Here is an 18938-nt window from a genome sequence, read left to right as displayed (position 1 = left end):
CCATCCCAGTTTATCCTCTTTATCATAAACAAAATCCACCTCAATTTTCAACATAAAGCATTACTGCTTACTGGGTTTTTGAGGTGGGGGGGGAGGTGTCTTTCGCTGGAAGTCTCGCCTGCTTCTACTTTACGAGTACAACCCCCTCTCTGCAGGAGTGCTGGCTGTGACGAATTAAACCGGTTTCACAGGTATTTTCAAAGTAGGAAATACAGTGTTAACTGGTAGCTGGGCTCCTCAATGAAATCGCTTTAACATGCTAATGCGTTGGTGTAACAGTCCGGGAGTGGCAAGCTTCTAATGTCAACTCAACTCGATTGGAAGACAATGAATGTATTTTAGCCCTAAATGAATTAATAGCAAACATGGTTTACATAAAATACATTTTTCCAAGAAAGTTTATAATAATGCGATCTATAGTTGAAATCTGAGCCTAAATATAAAGCAAAAGCATTTTCAGAGAGCAATCACGCTGTGTTTATGTAGAAAAAGCGATTAGGTTTATGAGCAATCTAATTACCTATTCGCCTAAAACGCTATATAAAATAAAGTTTATTTAGAGATGAATGATCAGTGTCGCAGTTTAAATAATTTTCGTAGGAGGGCTTGGACAGATTCCAAGTGCATTTTTGCAATTTAGGTTGCATTGTCCAATGTGCTGTTGTAATACAGTTTAGAATACAGTTAGTCTAAGCTTTATCAGCTTTATTTATGGGTTGCAATTTTAAAAAGGTCAAAAACCGCACTCAAAATGCAATTTAGAGCTTTCTGGCAAGAGGAGACACCCAAATTATAATGTAACATGCCACTGTTTGTGCATGAACAAAGTTATACTGCAATTTTCCTTAGATACGCGATTAAAAAAAATAAATGTTTTGAATCCCCGGCGGAACACACTCCATAAGAATCAGCGCTTTTATACAGTATATCGCCTTTAAACACATATATTTAAACACGCGTTTACGATTTAAATCAAAACGTGATTCAAATCAATATAAATGTTTATTTTGTAACACATAGGTGACTATTCATTGTTATTAAAAAGACTTAAATTCGATCATGTTGTGATATTTAGAAATATAAATTTGTTTGGTGCGAGTGAGGTTTTATTTAATCTCTGACCAAGGGAAACGTTTTTCAAAGAAATGTTTGTTTAAAAATAAAGTCATAGTTCCATGGGATTCAATCACAGACCATGTGACATGGGAGTCAGGAAACTAACACACAGCGCCACCAGATTTGATAACACTATAAAAACGCTATAAAATAATGTGACTAGGCACAGAACAAGTTTACAGCACAGTACAATAATAAATGCTGACCATGACTTTAGAAGCATAAATTACCTTACACTCAATTTAAACACAAGCTGTCTTTAGCCCTCTAAGCTGGTTCATACAGAAATGTAGAGATCCAGGCTCAGAACACACAGCTTCATTAGCGAATACATATGCAGGACAACTAGAGAAGACGTTTTACAGAGGATGGATTTTTAGAAACATCCCATCAGTGACATCACTGAAGTCAACTCCTAGGTACTGTAACTGTCGTGTGGATAGTTTCACAAGAATCAGACAAAGGTTTAAGCATCGCTTGTTCTAGATAAAACTGCAAAAAAAAAACAACAACCCATAATGTACTTCTTTGCGGCTCTGTTTGCCCAAATCATATATTCACAACGTGAAATTTAGAAAATAATATTACGTAACCAAAATCTGCAATATGGAAACAGAACCTGTGTAATTGTTGATAGATGATGTACTCGTAACATTTTTACAAGACGAACTACAACATTTAAAAAATGACTTGTATGTACTTGATATCTCTAATCAATCCACGGCGACATTGTTAAAGCAGAGTCCCAGCACAAAACGAAACTAAAACGCCCTGGGCATACCGTTTCGCGCTTCTTATTAGTTGCTCAAAAGTGCATAATATAAACCTAGAAACATATACAGTACGTGAGCAGTATTTACGTATTGTTGGACTCTTTCAGGGATGGTTTCCGAAACTAAGGCTGTATTTATGTACTGTAGTATCGGTGTTAAGACATACCTCTCAAATACTGTAAATCAAGTTAAAAATATCTCAAGACCGATTTTGGTCATAATGAAACCATGTTTCGTGTATGTTTTCTTTAAAGTACCGAGACCAGCCATATACTGTATGTTTATGTTCCAAAATTAATATCGTTTATGGCCTTCACACGCGTTGCAGTATGCTCCTATTCTTTTTATGCTCAGCTACTAAGATTTCCCTTCAGTGGTAAATTTAGATATGAATATTCAATACTTAAACGGGCACAGTTAAGACATTAAATATACGTATACATACTTTACAGTATACAGTACAGTTTTCATACGGTAATATGTTTATGTTCCTAAATCAATCTCTTTTATGAGCATGTGAAAGGCATGGTGAATCGATTCTCAAAAATTACTGTACTTTGCATGATTGAAAACAAATGCGTGATTGCGAAATGCTGTGGTGTTACTTTTACAAAGACGGTCAATGAAAAAAAGAATGTTGACCAGGGCAATACTTTGAGTTTACACTTACAGCTTGTCCAAGGTCATTCATTATTAATACTATTAGTAATATCTTCGTTAAAGACTTTGATGGCCACAGCTCAAACATGAAAGGTTGAGCTTTATTAGCTCCACCTTGCGAAAATTCCAGATACTATTATTTTGCTTGTCGTATTATAGGAGAATTTACGGTAACTAGCGGTATTTACCGGTAACTTGCGGTAGACTGCGTACAGCGTACCGGAAAATAATGCGGTATCGCCCGCGCATTTTGAATGGCTGCATCTGTATCTTTCTATCTGACAGGGAGTGTCTCTGTGTCACAGTTCTCGTCATTCGTGATCCTGCGCTTGAACTCGACCGGTTGCTGATAACGTCGGCTGACAGGTCTACTTCAGGGGAGAGTTGTGGGTACAGAGAGGTGCCTCAGTATCGTCTTTGAGAGGAATAAGGCGTCAAGAAAAAGAGATTCACAACGCAAAGCTGTGTCAGTCTTCTGTGTAAAAAAATCGGTTTGAACATCATGGGTGCTGTTTTTAAAAAGCTGTTGAGTAAAGAATGGGAATTTTCCTGCTGTCAGCAGTATTGTGAATATAGTTGACCCCTACTTGAATGAAAACAGGACATACAGAAAGGGTTTCAGAAATCAAACAAAGCCTTATTCCCGTGTTTACAGTCTGGGTAACTGGAGACTGTGCTGTTCTGTTTCCTATGGTCAGATACGGGTTTTTCGCAGTAAACTCCAGTGAGCAGTATTTCTTGCGTTGTGAACGTCCGTATGTACACTGCTATCCCCCAATGTTCCAGATGGTGTGTAATTGCGCATCAATCAAAACGCTGAGTGTCAGAAAAAAATAATGAGCTCGCTGATGCGTTTATGTAGAGGTTGTGATACTTTTCACAAGTCGTGAAAGTTGTGTTTAGTGTACCATTTCATCTGGTAGGGGATCCCTCTGTGTCACTCCTGACACACAGCTTTCCTCATGTTGCCGTGTCAGAGCACATCTGATCGACTGGTCTTCTCTCTTGCGGGATGATGGGACTCTTCCTCAGAGAGACGCTCCCACCTGTGTCCGCTCTTCATCAAGAGCAGAAACAACAGAAACAGACTACAAACTGCAATTAACTACTTTATGTTTTCCCAAACCGACTACTATAGCCCTCCACTCACTGGGGTATCTAAATCCAATTCCGTGTGGACTTTAAGATCCTCATGCTCACCTGTAAGACTCTGCATGGCTTGGCACAAACAACAGTTTGTAGTCCGGTAAACGGTACCAAAGCATTCGTTCCAAGTCCAATAGACTATGGAACAGCTTCTACCTCCAGGCAATAAGACTGCTAAGTAGCCAACCTGTACCTCCTTAGCAAATCACCTGTAATGGCTACATGGACACACAATTCTCACTATATTCAGAATAACTGCACTACATGTATATACTGCATACACCATGGACACATAACAGCTCTACTCACATTGAGTTTTATTCAATTTCAAAAATGTAACCTCAATTTTGTGATTTTTGTGTTTTTGTGAATTTTTGTGATTTTTGTGATTCTTGTAATTTTTGTGAGCTCGCAGAAAAAGACATTTCATTGCCAGAAACTACTGCTGCACGCCGTATTGTTGTGCATTTGATAAATAAACTTTGATTGGATTTGATTTGACCTCATATGAAGTGGATTCAAAACTCAAGTTCATAACAAGAGTCTACCAGGAGTGGGGATTGAACCCACGTAGACATTTATTGTTGTGGTCATTCTATAAAGTGCTTTGAGAAGCCACTTTTAAAGGCACTATATAAAATAAAAATTATTAACATACACAGTCAAGTTGTTCACTCATCACAGAGCTCTTAAAAGGAAACACCCCAGGTGGGACTCAAACCCACAATCCCTGGCTTAGGAGGCCAGTGCCTTATCCATTAGGCCACTGGGGCCCATACTTCACAAGTGATTCATTCAGGTCAGATGACAATTAATATGTTTCTGCTTCATCAATAATTCTTGTGAAATTACAGATTTTATTCAGTAATCAGTTTACTGTGACCCGAGATGGACTGGTGTCCAGTTCCGGTGTTGCAGGTGTCACCTTGTTGTTGCTTCATCGCCCATTCCTGTGGAATTACAGATTTTAATGAGATGTTTTGTGAGATGTAATTGTGTGTGATTTTTGAAATGCAATTAATGATCGACAGTGACTGATGATCCGTTCCCGACACCCGAAGAAGGCTCCGCAGCCGAAACGTTGTGTCTTCTCTTCTCTTTTCAGCAGGAATAAATGTTTACTTGTTCCCGTGATGTGTGATTATTGTTCCTGAAAACATTATTAACTGTGAAAGTTCCCCCTGAGAGTTTTGATCACTGCGTGTGAAAGAAAAGAAGAGCTCTTTCAGGTCCAATTCCGGATCGGAACCCCAGGCGAACTGAGCCGACTGCTTCGGATCGGGACAGAGCCGGACGCTGCGGGTCGTTAGAACCGAGGGCGGGACTTCTATGGCGAACAGAAGAAAACCAAACCCACCGATCTTTCCACCAATTCAATAGTGAGGGACGTTCACTTATATACAAACAGCAGATCGACAACGTCAGAATCCTATATTAGTGTGTCCTGCATATTAAGTTACTAATTAAAAAAATAATGTCCAATAATAAAGAATAAAATGAGTTTATTTTTGAGTCAGATCTAGACTCAAGCAGGCGGCATGTTCTGGATTGCTGTTTCAGCTCTAACCGGAGACTGGAGTTTGTCTCATTTTCAATCACACATGAAATACTTTCACACACGAGGGGAAACAAGCCTGTGTGAGAAGTGTGGTTCGACCCCGTGCCTCTAGTAAAGACCGTCATTGGGATTAAAGACGAGCTTGTGCCCCGGTGCTCTTTTCAGAGGGGCTCCTTCCTGCACAGATTGCCGGTTGTTTAACATTTCACCATGGACGGGGCTCAAACTCTTGTGATTACTCACCCATAAGAAGAGAAGTCATGTTATTGGACACGTGTCTAAGTAATCAATTCATAGAATTAACGTAGATTAACAAACTAACGGAGTTGTTTCTTCTTCGGATGAATAAACAACGAATACAAATCCGAATAAAATGTTCGGATGAACTTTTAAACACACGTTATTTTTTTAAAACTGAAGTGAGGTGGTTAAAAAGTAACCCATCTCGCTGTTGGGGAACCAAACCCCAGCTTCCTGCGTGACAGGGAGGGACACTCACCACTCTACTAACGAGGAGCACGTGTCTGTCGGTGGTCATGACCTCTGTTTACAGTTCAGCCTGATAATATGATTTTTCATGAAAATGTGGAGAGATGTTATACGAATTTTCTTTTTCCGACTAATCTAACTGCTACTCCAAAGGTGAAACCCGTCAACTCTGGTCTCTTGAACACCACACCAGCGTGGTGTTCTGGTCTCTTGTCCGGTGAGTTATGCAGATGAGATCTTCCCTTTTCTTCAGCCCGGCCTTTTAATCTTTTGGGGGAATATGGTCTGAGTTACAACTAACGATCTAGCCTTGTTAGCACAGTAGGTAGCGCATCAGTCTCATGATCGCAAGGTTGTGAGTTTGACCCTCACACGGGGCAGGGATGTGGTCCCTTTTACTCTTCTGACACAGGCGGCTCCTACACGAATGTTCTTGCCTACCTCGTGGAATACGTGACCTTTCCAAGGGGGAAAAGCACAGCCCAGTGCTCGATTGGAGTCTCCGGGCTGTTTTTGTCCTTGTGCGTTTAACACAGAAGCACGTCTGACAGCAACAAATCAGACATGGTGATGCAGGAGGCTGATTAGCTCGGTTGGGTAGAGTGTGGTGCTAATAACACCCAGATCGTGGGTTTGATCCCTGTATGGGCCACTGTCTAACCTTTTATAAAACAGACACCTCTCTTTCTCAATTCACAGATGCAGAATTATACATCCTGCGTTGTTAATGAGAAGTTAAAAAATCAAAAAAATCTAAGACAGGCTTGTCACAATGACGTGTAAATCTTCTTTAGAGCCTGTGAAAAAGTCCTGAGCAGGTGGGCCAGGCTGTGAAAGAGCATGTTTAATGTAGACAGAGCCCAGTCATCACTGAGCGAGGTGTATATAATATGGTCACAGTCACACGGAAATAATGTTCATATATTTAATGTTCATTTCAACATGAGCTGGAGCACAGCCACCATCCAGGCTTGTTAGTGCAGTAGGTAGTGTGTCAGTCTCATAATCTGAAGGTCGTGAGTTTGATTCTCACATGGGGCAGGGATCAGTGCCGTTTTGGGCTCTTCACAGATAGGGCATGAGACGTTCACTTTCACAAGTGTGTGTTCTTCACTTCAACGCCGAATACGAGGTGTTAAGTCCACGATAAACACGGTTTGATTCCTCGCTATGATGCTCGGTGTCCACTCACACCTTTTTAAAAGAATGATACATGAGAGCAGCAGATAAACTCTAAGTGGTGAAGGTGTCTCCACGACCGGATTTTGTAAACCAGCAGTCAGCCCGTCAGCTACAGCACCTGGCTATAACCTCATGACACTCGTTCTGCTGTGCTACCGAGGAGGGCTGGATATGTCTTGCTACAATAGAAAAAAAGACGGGTTCGTCCGGGATTTGAACCCCGGACCTCTCGCACCCAAAGCGAGAATCATTTAATCAATTAATAGTAAATTAAACACGAAGAGAGCAGGTTGGAGTGTAAATGATGCGGGAACGAGCCCGTTAGATACCCATCTCCCCTTTGGGAGGTAGTATTCACTACCAGTTTATGGGCGTCTTTACACATCCCAGAGCCGGTGAAAACACCATTTCCTCTCACTTGGCCCGTGCTCTGTCGAAAGGACTTCTTAACGCGTTTTAAAACTCAAAACCGAAGCTGAAATAATCGTTTCCAAACGTGTTAGAAGCGTCTGTGGGGGAGCAGTAGTGGTACCACAGCTGGGAACACGTTCCTGAAGATAATTGAAATGAAAGCCAAATCCTGAACGATCAGCCCCGAGAGGAAACGTCTCCTAACAGGAAACATAGCTCCCGCTCCTCGTTAGTATAGGGTGAGTATCCCCACCTGTAACCCGGGAGATTCTTTTTAGACGTTCATCCGAAGATTAAACAATTCCGTTAATTTCTGCGATTTCCACCAATAAAGAGAAGTGGAAGTAATTTTGATTGATTCATAGGTCGTCTTTCCATAATGATGTGTATTTCTGCGTCAGTAGACTAGAAATAGTGGGTGTGTGAAAATGAGACTCACTGGCCTGTACAGGGATCAAACCTGCAACCTTGGCATTAGTAGCACCATGCCCTAACCATCTGAGCTAACCAGCTTTGTAAGAGAAGTATCGTCCTCTGAGTTTTCCTACCTTTTGTTTCCTTAGTGGATCCGCTGGTGATGATCGATATAGAGAGATAGAAATAGCAAATTAATCACGCAGAGAGATTTTGGGTTGGAAATGATGTGGGAACGAGCCCGTGTCAGTTCGGGAGAAGGTGAGGATGCGTGTGTAGTCGTGGCCGAGTGGTTAACGTGATGGACTAGAATAAATTCAAGTAACATCTCTGTTAACATTTAATTCCTATCAGATTGGGCTGCGCGTTTGTTGTATCATTTTATCTGACAGGGTGTCTCTCTGTGTCACAGTTCTCGTCATTCGCCTTTGGCGACACCTGGTGGCCACAGCGGTCAGTCCGCCACGTCGCCCGTGAACAGGCAGCGCGCGTATTACAGCCTGGAAGACGCTCAGAGGGAAACCGGTTTCATTTCTGTCTCCTTTCTGATCCGCTCCGGGATGGAATGATGAAAGTGGGAGACACTTTTTCCCCGTCACCCACGACACGACCCACACTCAGACCGCTTAGTTATAATTCCCGCTTGCTTTTTACTCCATTTTTACTCTGGGTTTCTGTGTAGTCGTGGCCGAGTGGTTAAGGCGATGGACTAGAAATCCATTGGGGTCTCCCTGCGCAGGTTCGAATCCTGCCGACTACGGGTGTGTTTTTCCTTTTGGTGAATCCAAATAACATGTCAATTAACATTTGCATTTCTATCAGACTGGGCTGCACGTCTGTAGTATCATTTTATCTGACAGGGAGTCTTTATTATGTGATAATACAAAGACATATCAAACTCACTTCTTATCTTCTGTGTATCTGACACGAGTAGACTAGAGGAGTAGGGAACTTTATTGCCATATGTACATGTACATTGGAATTCTTATTCTCACTGATCTCTCTGGACAACAACAATGGAGACAGTACATTACAAACAATAAATAGAACAGGAGCCATCAATATGTTGTGGGACAATAAGTATGTAGTAGTGACAAAAAAACATAGTAGACCATGAGGAAGAGCAGAGTGTGGACATGCATTGAGTCTGAAGCCCTGCAGTTAGCTGTTGAGGACGCGCACTGCAGTGGGATAGAAGCTGTTCTGGAGTCCAGTGGATCTTGTTTTAACAGCGCGGTACCGCTTGCCAGAGCGCAGGGGGGAGAATTTGTTCCGGAATGGCTGGGATCCTAAAAGACGGATTGGGATTTATTGTGACATCTCGCTGTATTTCTAATACCAGTGTGATACTCGAGTAACGTAGTGGGGTCGTGCATCTTTAGAGCTTCATCTCAGAGATTTTTTTCTTTAGCGCACCGTTACAAGCGCCCACACAATTTATTCTCTGAACCCCCCAATTGCTCCACAACCGGTGGAAACCCCGTTTTCCCCTGAGAGACACCAGTGCACGGTCCCATCACACTCAAGAACACAACAAATATCTTCAGTGAAGATCCGGAAGTGCCAGAACACATTGAAGACTTGCACTGTATTTAAATACGAATTTCCTTCAGTTCAGCTCTCTTCAGTCCCCGGGATAGCCGTGCGAGTGGCAAACACAGTTGGCCATGCCCCTCGGACCACACCTACACCATCTACCTCATTATGATTTCTTATTTATTTATTGCACATCTCCAGTCATTGTTTACATGTCTGCATCGTTTACATTCGAACTGTTTACTTGTTTACTTGTACACTGTCTACTGTCTGTTTATATATTGTCTTGATGCACTGTCTGCACTTTGTGTTTTTACACCTGTTTCAACAATCGAGAGACTTTCTGTAAGTAAGAATTCCGTTGGACCAGTACTGTACCTGTACCGGTTACAAATGGCGATAAAGCGCCAACAGGTAGTAGGAGTTGATGTAAAGAGCATTGAACTGACGAGCACAAGAGCTCGACTCATGCAGCAGGCAGAAGAAGGTCCCGCCGTCCTCCTCACATTTGGCGGGACCGCCCTGCAGACGACAGGCAGTGACGGTGCCCCTAAGAGGTGGAGAAGCGGCACACGGTGACGCCGAGGAGGAGGGCGCAGCGGAAACGTCTCCTGACAGGAAACAGAGGAGGGCGCAGCGCAGGGGGTGAGCTCAGCTGGTAGAGCGTCCTCTTGCCTCCTCCAGGAGTGAGTTTAGAGCTCTGTGTGCCGACAGGTCTCCTGTAGCCGCGTTCGCGCCTTGCGGAGAGAGCGCTGTGCGATTGTCAAGCATTCAACAGCCGCGCCTCCTGTTCATCTTCTCTCCGCATGAAGCGCGGCTCCGGTGCTCTCTGCTGAAATCTCCTCTCAGCAGATCGGGAGTCCTTGGGGAGAAAGTTAAGGAGTGTGCGATGCATTTTCTGACAGTTGGAAAGACTGCCCCCACAGTGTCATTCCCAGCAGCTAAGTTACAGAACAGGGTTTCAGTCCTCCTGTGAGCTTCGTTCTTTTCAGTGAGCTCATCACTTGTGGAAATCGATTTATGGGGATCGAACTCGCGACTTTGGCGTTATTAGCACCATGCTCTAAACAACTGAACTAACCGGCCGCTTGAACCCACAGTCCAGTGATCAGCTAAAGATCAGCTAATGGGCCCTCTGCGGATTATTACAGAAGAACTTTAAGTGCTGATTCGCTCAGCTTGCGCTTCTTTCCCCTCGTGTGTGAAAGTGTTTCATGTGTGATTGAAAATGAGACAAACTCCAGTCTCCAGTTAGAACTGAAACAGCAATCCAGAACATGACGCCTGCTTGAGTCTAGATCTGACAAACGTTGTTTTTTTAAAAGTGTAGTGAGGTGGTTAAAAAGCTACCTACCACCCCGTCGGGGAATCGAATCCCGGTCTCCCGTGTGATAGGTGGGGATACTCACCATTATACTAATGTACGCGTGCCTGAGAAGGTCTTGAGCTCTGTTTCCTTCCTCTCAGGGCTGGTGTTTACAGTTCAGCCTGTTAATATGATTCTTCACAGAAATTAGACTGAAAATGTGGAGAGATGTTATACGAATTTCCTTTTTCCGACTAATCTAAATACTATTCCAAAGGTGAAACCCATCAACTCTTAAAAGATTTTTGAAAATCTGCCTGAATGTGGTTTTGTTTAAAAATCTTTCTGTATTTATTATAACAATTGCTGACAAAAATATTACGATTAACTTCTGAAAACAATTAAACTAAAAGGATGAAACCAAGCGCTCTTAGTTACTAATTGAGTGTTCATGAGAGTCAATAAACAACTGAAAGCAGGTGAAATCACCGTATGCTTTCACTGGTCCCAAGCTCAGTCAAAATAACTTCCCAGCGTTAGAAACCTCATTAATACAAACTGATTCTACACGTGTTAGTAGTGTGTGAGGAGGATCGTAGCACAGACAGATGGAAAAGGATTTCTAGAAAAGGTGTTTTTAGCCTAGTTAAAAATTGACAAATGACAAATCAACATGTCTTTAAAAGTTTATCCCAAGAATTTCCAAAAATAGAGAAAATTACATTTCTCTTTCAGTAATATAATAATAATAAACTTTATTTTATATAGCGCCTTTAAAGGTGGCTTCTCAAAGCGCTTAAAGACCTAGACGGGCTGTGGTTTTTGTTGTAAACAGAGCACAGAGAACGGTCTTGTCACAATGACGTGTAATTCTAGACACTCGAAGGCTCCACGGCCGAAATGTTGTGTTTGTTTTCTTCTCAGCAGAGAATAAACCTTTACTTGCTCCTTAATTAAGGAGAGTCTACCAGGACTGGGGATGAAACCCACGTGGTTTTTATGTCTATTGGATCTTCAGTCCAACGCTTTTACCGCTCGGACTTCCTGCTCAATTACAGCACTAGAAATGTTCTGATTCAGGGCTTCTGCGGTTCCTGCTAATTACACGCAAGTGGGAGACTCCCTCTCTGAAGAGTCCCGTCTCCCCGCAAGAGAGAAGACCAGTCAATCAGATGTACTCTAAAAACCCAACAGGAGAAAATAGCAGTGTAAAAACGATTTTGGCACGCCTGTAGCGCTTTCACAAAACCTCCTAGGGTTACGAAAACACTTGCGTTGTGTAAAAGTACATTGTTAATGTTTTCTCAGCCTTCACTTTGTCGTTTTTATGACATTTTTTTGACCACGCACCCGAAACTTGTTGGAACGGGAGAAAATCCAGGACTTATTTCATGGAGAATTTCTGTTCTAACAGTGTGCCAGATTCAGAGAGCAGTGAAGCGCACTGAAAGTCACCTCCACTGTCATGAGAGCAGAATAAAGTCCGAGCAGTGAAGATCTTTCCACGACCGGTTCTTGTGAACCAGCCGACAGCCCGCCAGCTCAAACACCTCGCTATAACCTCACACTGAGTGAGGGGTGATCACGATACGCGCTTTGCTGTGCTACTATAGTCGTTTCATAAAAGCAGAAAATACGAGGAGAGCTGGACGTATGTTCTTGTAATCATGGAATAAAACAGGGCATGTCCGCGATTTGAGGCCGGGACCTCTCGCAACCAAACAGCAAGCCTAGACCAAAGAGCCAGAGAGGTCGTGCGTGCTCCGATTTCAAGTGTGTTTTTCACGAGTGTGCGATCGCACAGAGAACTCGTGAGGGATTTAGTGTGATCACCTGCAGAGGAATGGGGATTAACTCCAATGGTAGAGCGCTCGCTTAGCATGCGAGAGGTAGCGGGATCGATGCCCGCATCCTCCAGCTTTTGCGCTCTACGTCCTAGAGAGGACAGACTCCTGTCTCACTTGCAACATTGTGAAGACTTTGCGTCGAGCGCTGTAAGGAGGCGATGACCTCTCCCCGCCACGTTTTCAATTTATAAAACTGTAACTTAACTCTTCCACGGGAAACCTGTTAAAACGGGAGAAAGTCTGCGATGTATTTTATTGATTATTTATTTTCTAACACACAGGTGCCAATCTTAATTGAACCCACGTCAGAATGTGTCCCTTTCAATCCATTATTATATAATCCAGTTAGTGCCGAGCACACAGCGGGTGAGAGTACAGCACAGCAGAGCTTCGCATCAACAGGACTCACAGGAGGGAAAGGCTGTCCGGTATCGCCGGCTTTTCGCTCCATTACCAGATGATATCTTTCAAGCCCAAATCACACTCGTATATGAGAAACTATATATATACAGTCTACAGCATATGAATATGTATATACTGTAAATGACTGCGAGGAGTACAAAACGTGGGTGCAACGTAATAAAGAGCATGCTGCTGAAATCGTTCATGCATCAAGATGCTTACTCGTTCAGCTGTAGCAAGTAACAGTTTGTTCCGGAATGGCTGGGATCCTAAATGACAGATTGGGATTTATTGTGACAGCGGATGGTGTGGATCTCACCGATTGATTTGAAATCATATCGTGTGAGTTCATACTGCAGCTCAGCCATCGTCCAGCCTCGTGAGCGAAGTAGGTAGCGCGTCAGTTTCATAATCTGAAGGTCGTGAGTTCGATCTTCACAGGGGGCAGGGATCAGTGCTGTTTTGGGCTCTTCAAAGATGGGGCTTGGGACATTCACTCCCACACGCGTGTTCTTCACTTCCACGCCGAATACGAGATGTTTAGTCCGCGATAAACACAGTTCGATCCCTCGCTATGATGCTCGGTGTCCACTCACACCTTTTTAAAATAATGATACATGAGAGCTGCAGATAAACTCTTAGAGGTGAAGGTGTCTCCACCACCGGATCTTGTAAACCAGCAGTCAGCCCGTCAGCTGCAGCACCTGGCTATAACCTCACGACACTCGCTCTGCTGTGCTCCCGAGGAGGGCTGGATATGTCTTCCTACAATGATAGAAGAAAAGACGGGCTCGTCCGGGACTTGAACCCGGGACCTCTCGCACCCAAAGCGAGAATCATACCCCTAGACCAACGAGCCATGTGAAAAGTGTTCTCTCAAATTTCAGGTGTTCTTTGCGCACAGAGACCGGAGACAGACCAGTGCAGTGAGACTCGCGCCGTTCGCTTGGACTAAGCCAACGAGCCCACCCTTCCCCTCTCTCCTGCCAGTGAGCTCGCGGGGGGGTCATTCACTCGTGCCAGGTGGGTCCTGTTCGCTCATACACGCGTGTTCTTGCCTACCTCGCGGAATGCGTGACCTTTCCAAGGGAAAAAAGCACAGCCCAGTGCTCGATCGGAGTCTCCGGGCTGTTTTTGTCCTTGTGCGTTTAACACAGAAACACGTCTGACAGCAACAGCTCATTAAGACTGGCCACATGTGTGCAGCAGTTTTTTTCTCGTGTTTCTCTTTTCTTCATTAATTTGCTGCAATTATCGGTATAAAGTCAAATCGGTCAGGATCTCGGACTTTAATAAACGAGCACTTGGGTCTTACACTCTTTGCATAATAAGACCGTCAAAAGAAGCAGACCTTAATTTAAGATCGAAATATCAGAGTAGGTGTCCGAACTGTAGAGTCTTTACAATTTCCCTGCGAGGAAGGTCAAACAGATGACTGAAGCACAACAAAACAACACAATAAAAGTTTAGCCCAAAAATTTCAAAAAATACATTTCTCTGTCAGTAAGACCTAGACTCAAGCGGGCTGTGGTTTTTGTTGTAAACAGAGCACAGAGCACTTCTAAGACAGGCTTGTCACAGTGACGTGTAATTCTTCTTTAGAGACTTTAGAGAAGGTCCTGAGCACGTGGGCTAGGCTGTGAAAGAGCATGTTTAATGTAGACAGAGCCCAGTCATCACTGAGCGCGGTGTAGTAGTGCCGAGTGATCACTGTGTTGAAGTTAAAGTCTAAAGCGCTCGTGGAGCGGTAGATGTTGATGAAACGATTATCTTCATTTAACCTGTTTTCCTACTGTTTATCATCTTTAAATCCACTTAATATGGAATATTAAGGTGAAATTTTGTAACTATAAGGAATTGTTTGCAGCTGAAGATAATACGATATTTGCAATATTATCATACTGTGTATAGCCGGCAGTGGCGGCTAAACAAGAGGAAAATACACAGCAGTATTTCACCTTCTTCAGAAACATTTTTTTGCTTATATAACCCAGCGCATCTGCGACAGATTTGAATGCCACTCTCTCGCCTTTTATAAAACAGACATCTCTGTTTCTCAATTCACAGACGCAGAATTACACATCGTGCGTTGTTAAAGAGGTCAGTCCTATACTTCTCAGAATTATAATATATTTATATTCCTAAATATCGTTCTCGTAACTCTAGGGGATTTCGTGAAAACGCTACAGGCCAAAATCGCTTTCGAGCTTCAAGCTAACTTCACCGCGGTCGCTCCCCGTCAGTATGGCGCACATGAGGATCCCCGCTTTTCACGCGGGAGACCGGGGTACGTTTCTGCGACGGGGCGCTGGTTTCATTTTTAACAAGCTGACTTCACTTACAATTAAACGTTTGTTTAAACTCATATCAAAAAAATAACGAATTCCGTTGCATTTTCCAACAATAACGTGCAATTAAACAGGTGAAAACGCCATTTGCTTTCACTGCGATGTTATTGTGATTCCTGTCAGAAGCGCGTATGGACACGTGTAACTTCTCTCCAGTGTGATGACAGTTTCTGAAGCAGGGAGAGAGATCTTATATACATTTCCCTTCCAAAGGGGCAGTCGGTCAACTTTTAGAAGTTTTTCGAAAATCTGAGTTAGATTTTTTTTTAATCCGTAATTGTTATTACAATCTCCTGCAAAAAGAAGGATGAAGATGAACTAAACGCTGAAACCTAAAAGATCAGCCCTGAGAGGAAATGTCTCCTGACAGTGAACAGATCTCTTGCTCACCGGTAGACACGCGCTTCTCGTTAGTGTAGTTGTGTCTTTAAAAGTGGCTCAACCGTCTGGTTTCATCAAGAGCGGAAACAACAGAAATAGACTACAAACTGAAATTAATTACTTCACCATTAATGAATTTATATTACTCACTAACAGTTTATAGGCGTCTTTACACATCCGAGACCCGGTGAAAACACCATTTCCTCTCACCTGGCCCATGCGCTGTCGGAAGGACTTCTTAACGCGTTTTAAAACTCAAAACCGAAGCTGAAATAATCGATTCCGAACGTGTTAGTAGCCTCTGTGGGGGAGCAGTAGCGGTTCCACAGCTGGGAACAAGTTTCTGAAGATAATCGAAATGAAAGCCAAATCGCCAAATCCTGAAATATCAGCCCCGAGAGGAAACGTCTCCTGAGAGGAAACAGAGCTCCCGCTCCTCGTTAGTATAGGGGTAAGTATCCCCGCCTGTAACCCGGAAGAATCTTTTTGGAAGTTCATCCGAAGATGAAACAATTCCGTTAATTTCTGCGATTTAATAAAGAGAAGTGGAAGTAATTTTGATTTATTTATAGGTCGTCTTTTCATAATGATGTGTATTTCTGCGTCGGTAGACTAGAAATAGTGGGTGTGTGAAGATGAGACTCACTGGCCCGTACGGGGATCGAACCCGCGACCTTGGCGTTATTAGCACCACGCACTAACCAACTGAGCTAACCGGCCTCGTGAATCACATATCTACCGCTGAGTTTTCCTACCTTTTGTTTTCTTAGTGAATCAGCTGGTGATGATCGATATAGAGAGACAGAAATAGCAAATTAATCACGCAGAGAGATTTTGGGTTGGAAATGATGCGGGAACGAGCCTGTGTCAGTTCGGGAGAAGGTAGGTTTGTGCGTGTAGTCGTGGCCGAGTGGTTAAGTCGCTGGACTTGAAATCCATTTGAGTCTCCAAAACAAAGAGGCACCTCAGTAACAGCCTGGAGAGGAACAAGGCCCCACTCAGAACGCGTGTCATTTCTCATCACACAGCGCCAGTAGCACAGTGCTGATTCACTGAGCAAAGACCATCGCTAGGTGGCGCTTGTGGAGCCGTAGATGTTGGTGAAACGATTATCTTCATTTAATCTGCTTTCCAACTGTTTATCATCTTTAAATCCACTTAATATGGAATATTAAGATGAAATGTTGTAACTATAAGGAATTGTTTGCAGCTGAAAATAATACGATATTTGAAATATTATCATATTGTCTATAGCCGGCAGTGGCGGCTAAAAATGAGGAAAATACACAGCAGTATTTCACCTTCTTCATAAACATTTTTTTGCTTATATAACCCAGCGCATCTGCGACAGATTTGAATGCCGGAGTCTCGCTGTATTTCTAATACCAGTGTGATACACGAGAAACGTAGTGGGGTCGCGGTGCCTCATGGGACCGGGTGGCAGAGATGTCAGAAGTCAGGATGGCCGAGTGGTCTAAGGCGCTGCGTTCAGGTCGCAGTCTCCCCTGGAGGCGTGGGTTCGAAACCCACTCATGACATGCCCAGCTTTTCTTTATCGGTATAAAATATAGAAATATAATAAATATATCACAGAGACATTCTCATCTTTTACAGTGTACTACAGTACTACAGTGTAGTGGAATGCTTACTCGTTCAGCTGTAGCCAGTAACAGTTTGTTCCGGAATGGCTGGGATCCTAAATGACAGATTGGGATTTATTGTGACAGCGGATGGTGTGGATCTCACCGATTGAGTTGAAATCATATCGTGTGAGTTCATACTGCAGCTCAGCCATTGCGCAGTAGGTAGCGTGTCAGTCTCATAATTTGCAGGTCGTGAGTTCGATCCTCACACGGGGCAGGGATCAGTGCTGTTTCGGGTTCTTCACAAATAAGACGTGGGACGTTCCCTCCCCCACGCGTGTTCTTCACTTCCACGCCGAATACGAGATGTTTAGTCCGCGATAAACACAGTTCGATCCCTCGCTATGATGCTCGGTGTCCACTCACACCTTTTTAAAATAATGATACATGAGAGCTGCAGAAAAACTCTTAGAGGTGAAGGTGTCTCCATCACCGGATCTTGTAAACCAGCAGTCAGCCCGTCAGCTGCAGCACCTGGCTATAACCTCACGACACTCGCTCTGCTGTGCTCCCGAGGAGGGCTGGATATGTCTTCCTACAATGATAGAAAAAAGGACGGGGTCGTCCAGGATTTGAACCCGGGACCTTTCGCCCCCATAGCGAGAATCATATCCCTAGACCAACAAGCCCTGCGACAAGCTACCCCTCAAATTTCACAGGTGTTCTTCGCGCCCAGAGACCGGAGACAGACCAGTGCAGTGAGACTCGCGCCGTTCGCTTGGACTAAGCCAACGAGCCCACCCTTCCTCTCTCTCCTGGCAGTGAGCTCGCGGGGGGGTCATTCACTCGTGCCAGGTGGGTCCTGTTCGCTCATACACGCGTGTTCTTGCCTACCTCGCGGAATGCGTGACCTTTCCAAGGGAGAAAAGCACAGCCCAGTGCTCGATCGGAGTCTCCGGGCTGTTTTTGTCCTTGTGCGTTTAACACAGAAACACGTCTGACAGCAACAGCTCATTAAGACTGGCCACATGTGTGCAGCAGTTTTTTTCTCGTGTTTCTCTTTTCTTCATTAATTTGCTGCAATTATCGGTATAAAGTCAAATCGGTCAGGATCTCGGACTTTAATAAACGAGCACTTGGGTCTTACACTCTTTGCATAATAAGACCGTCAAAAGAAGCAGACCTTAATTTAAGATCGAAATATCAGAGTAGGTGTCCGAACTGTAGAGTCTTTATAATTTACCCGCGAGGAAGGTCAAACAGATGACTGAAGCACAACAAAACAACACAATAAAAGTTTAGCCCAAAAATTTCAAAAAATACATTTCTCTGTCAGTAAGACCTAGACTCAAGCGGGCTGTGGTTTTTGTTGTAAACAGAGCACAGAGCACTTCTAAGACAGGCTTGTCACAGTGACGTGTAATTCTTCTTTAGAGACTGTGAGAAGGTCCTGAGCAGGTGGGCTAGGCTGTGAAAGAGCATGTCTAATGTAGACAGAGCCCAGTCATCTCTGAGCGCAGTGTAGGAGTGCCGAGTGATCACTGTGTTGAAGTTAAAAGTCTTAAGCGCTCGTGGAGCGGTAGATGTTGGTGAAACGATTATCTTCATTTAACCTGTTTTCCTGCTGTTTATCATCTTTAAATCCACTTAATATGGAATATTAAGATGAAATTTTGTAACTGTGAGAAATTGTTTGCAGCTGAAGATAATACGATATTTGCAATATTATCATACTGTGTATAGCCGGCAGTGGCGGCTAAAAATGAGGAAAATACACAGCAGTATT

General features: G+C 43.5%; 5 non-coding genes across 5 annotated transcripts; 2 read left to right on the top strand and 3 right to left on the bottom strand.

Annotated features, from left to right (window-relative positions):
* Positions 1-4395: 4395 nt before the first annotated feature.
* On the bottom strand, positions 4396-4468 carry trnar-ccu (transfer RNA arginine (anticodon CCU)). The gene has a single exon. It is a non-coding gene; the product is annotated as a tRNA-Arg (tRNA).
* Positions 4469-8427: 3959 nt separating this feature from the next.
* Positions 8428-8509, top strand: trnas-aga (transfer RNA serine (anticodon AGA)). The gene has a single exon. It is a non-coding gene; the product is annotated as a tRNA-Ser (tRNA).
* A 5118-nt stretch (positions 8510-13627) lies between these two features.
* Positions 13628-13699, bottom strand: trnap-ugg (transfer RNA proline (anticodon UGG)). The gene has a single exon. It is a non-coding gene; the product is annotated as a tRNA-Pro (tRNA).
* A 2516-nt stretch (positions 13700-16215) lies between these two features.
* On the bottom strand, positions 16216-16289 carry trnai-aau (transfer RNA isoleucine (anticodon AAU)). The gene has a single exon. It is a non-coding gene; the product is annotated as a tRNA-Ile (tRNA).
* Positions 16290-17024: 735 nt separating this feature from the next.
* Positions 17025-17107, top strand: trnal-cag (transfer RNA leucine (anticodon CAG)). The gene has a single exon. It is a non-coding gene; the product is annotated as a tRNA-Leu (tRNA).
* Positions 17108-18938: the final 1831 nt, after the last annotated feature.

The sequence above is a fragment of the Atractosteus spatula genome, chromosome 5 (genome assembly GCF_055471065.1).
Source record: "Atractosteus spatula isolate fAtrSpa1 chromosome 5, fAtrSpa1.hap1, whole genome shotgun sequence".
NCBI lineage: Eukaryota > Metazoa > Chordata > Actinopteri > Semionotiformes > Lepisosteidae > Atractosteus > Atractosteus spatula.
This window is presented reverse-complemented; position numbering and strand designations above follow the sequence as displayed.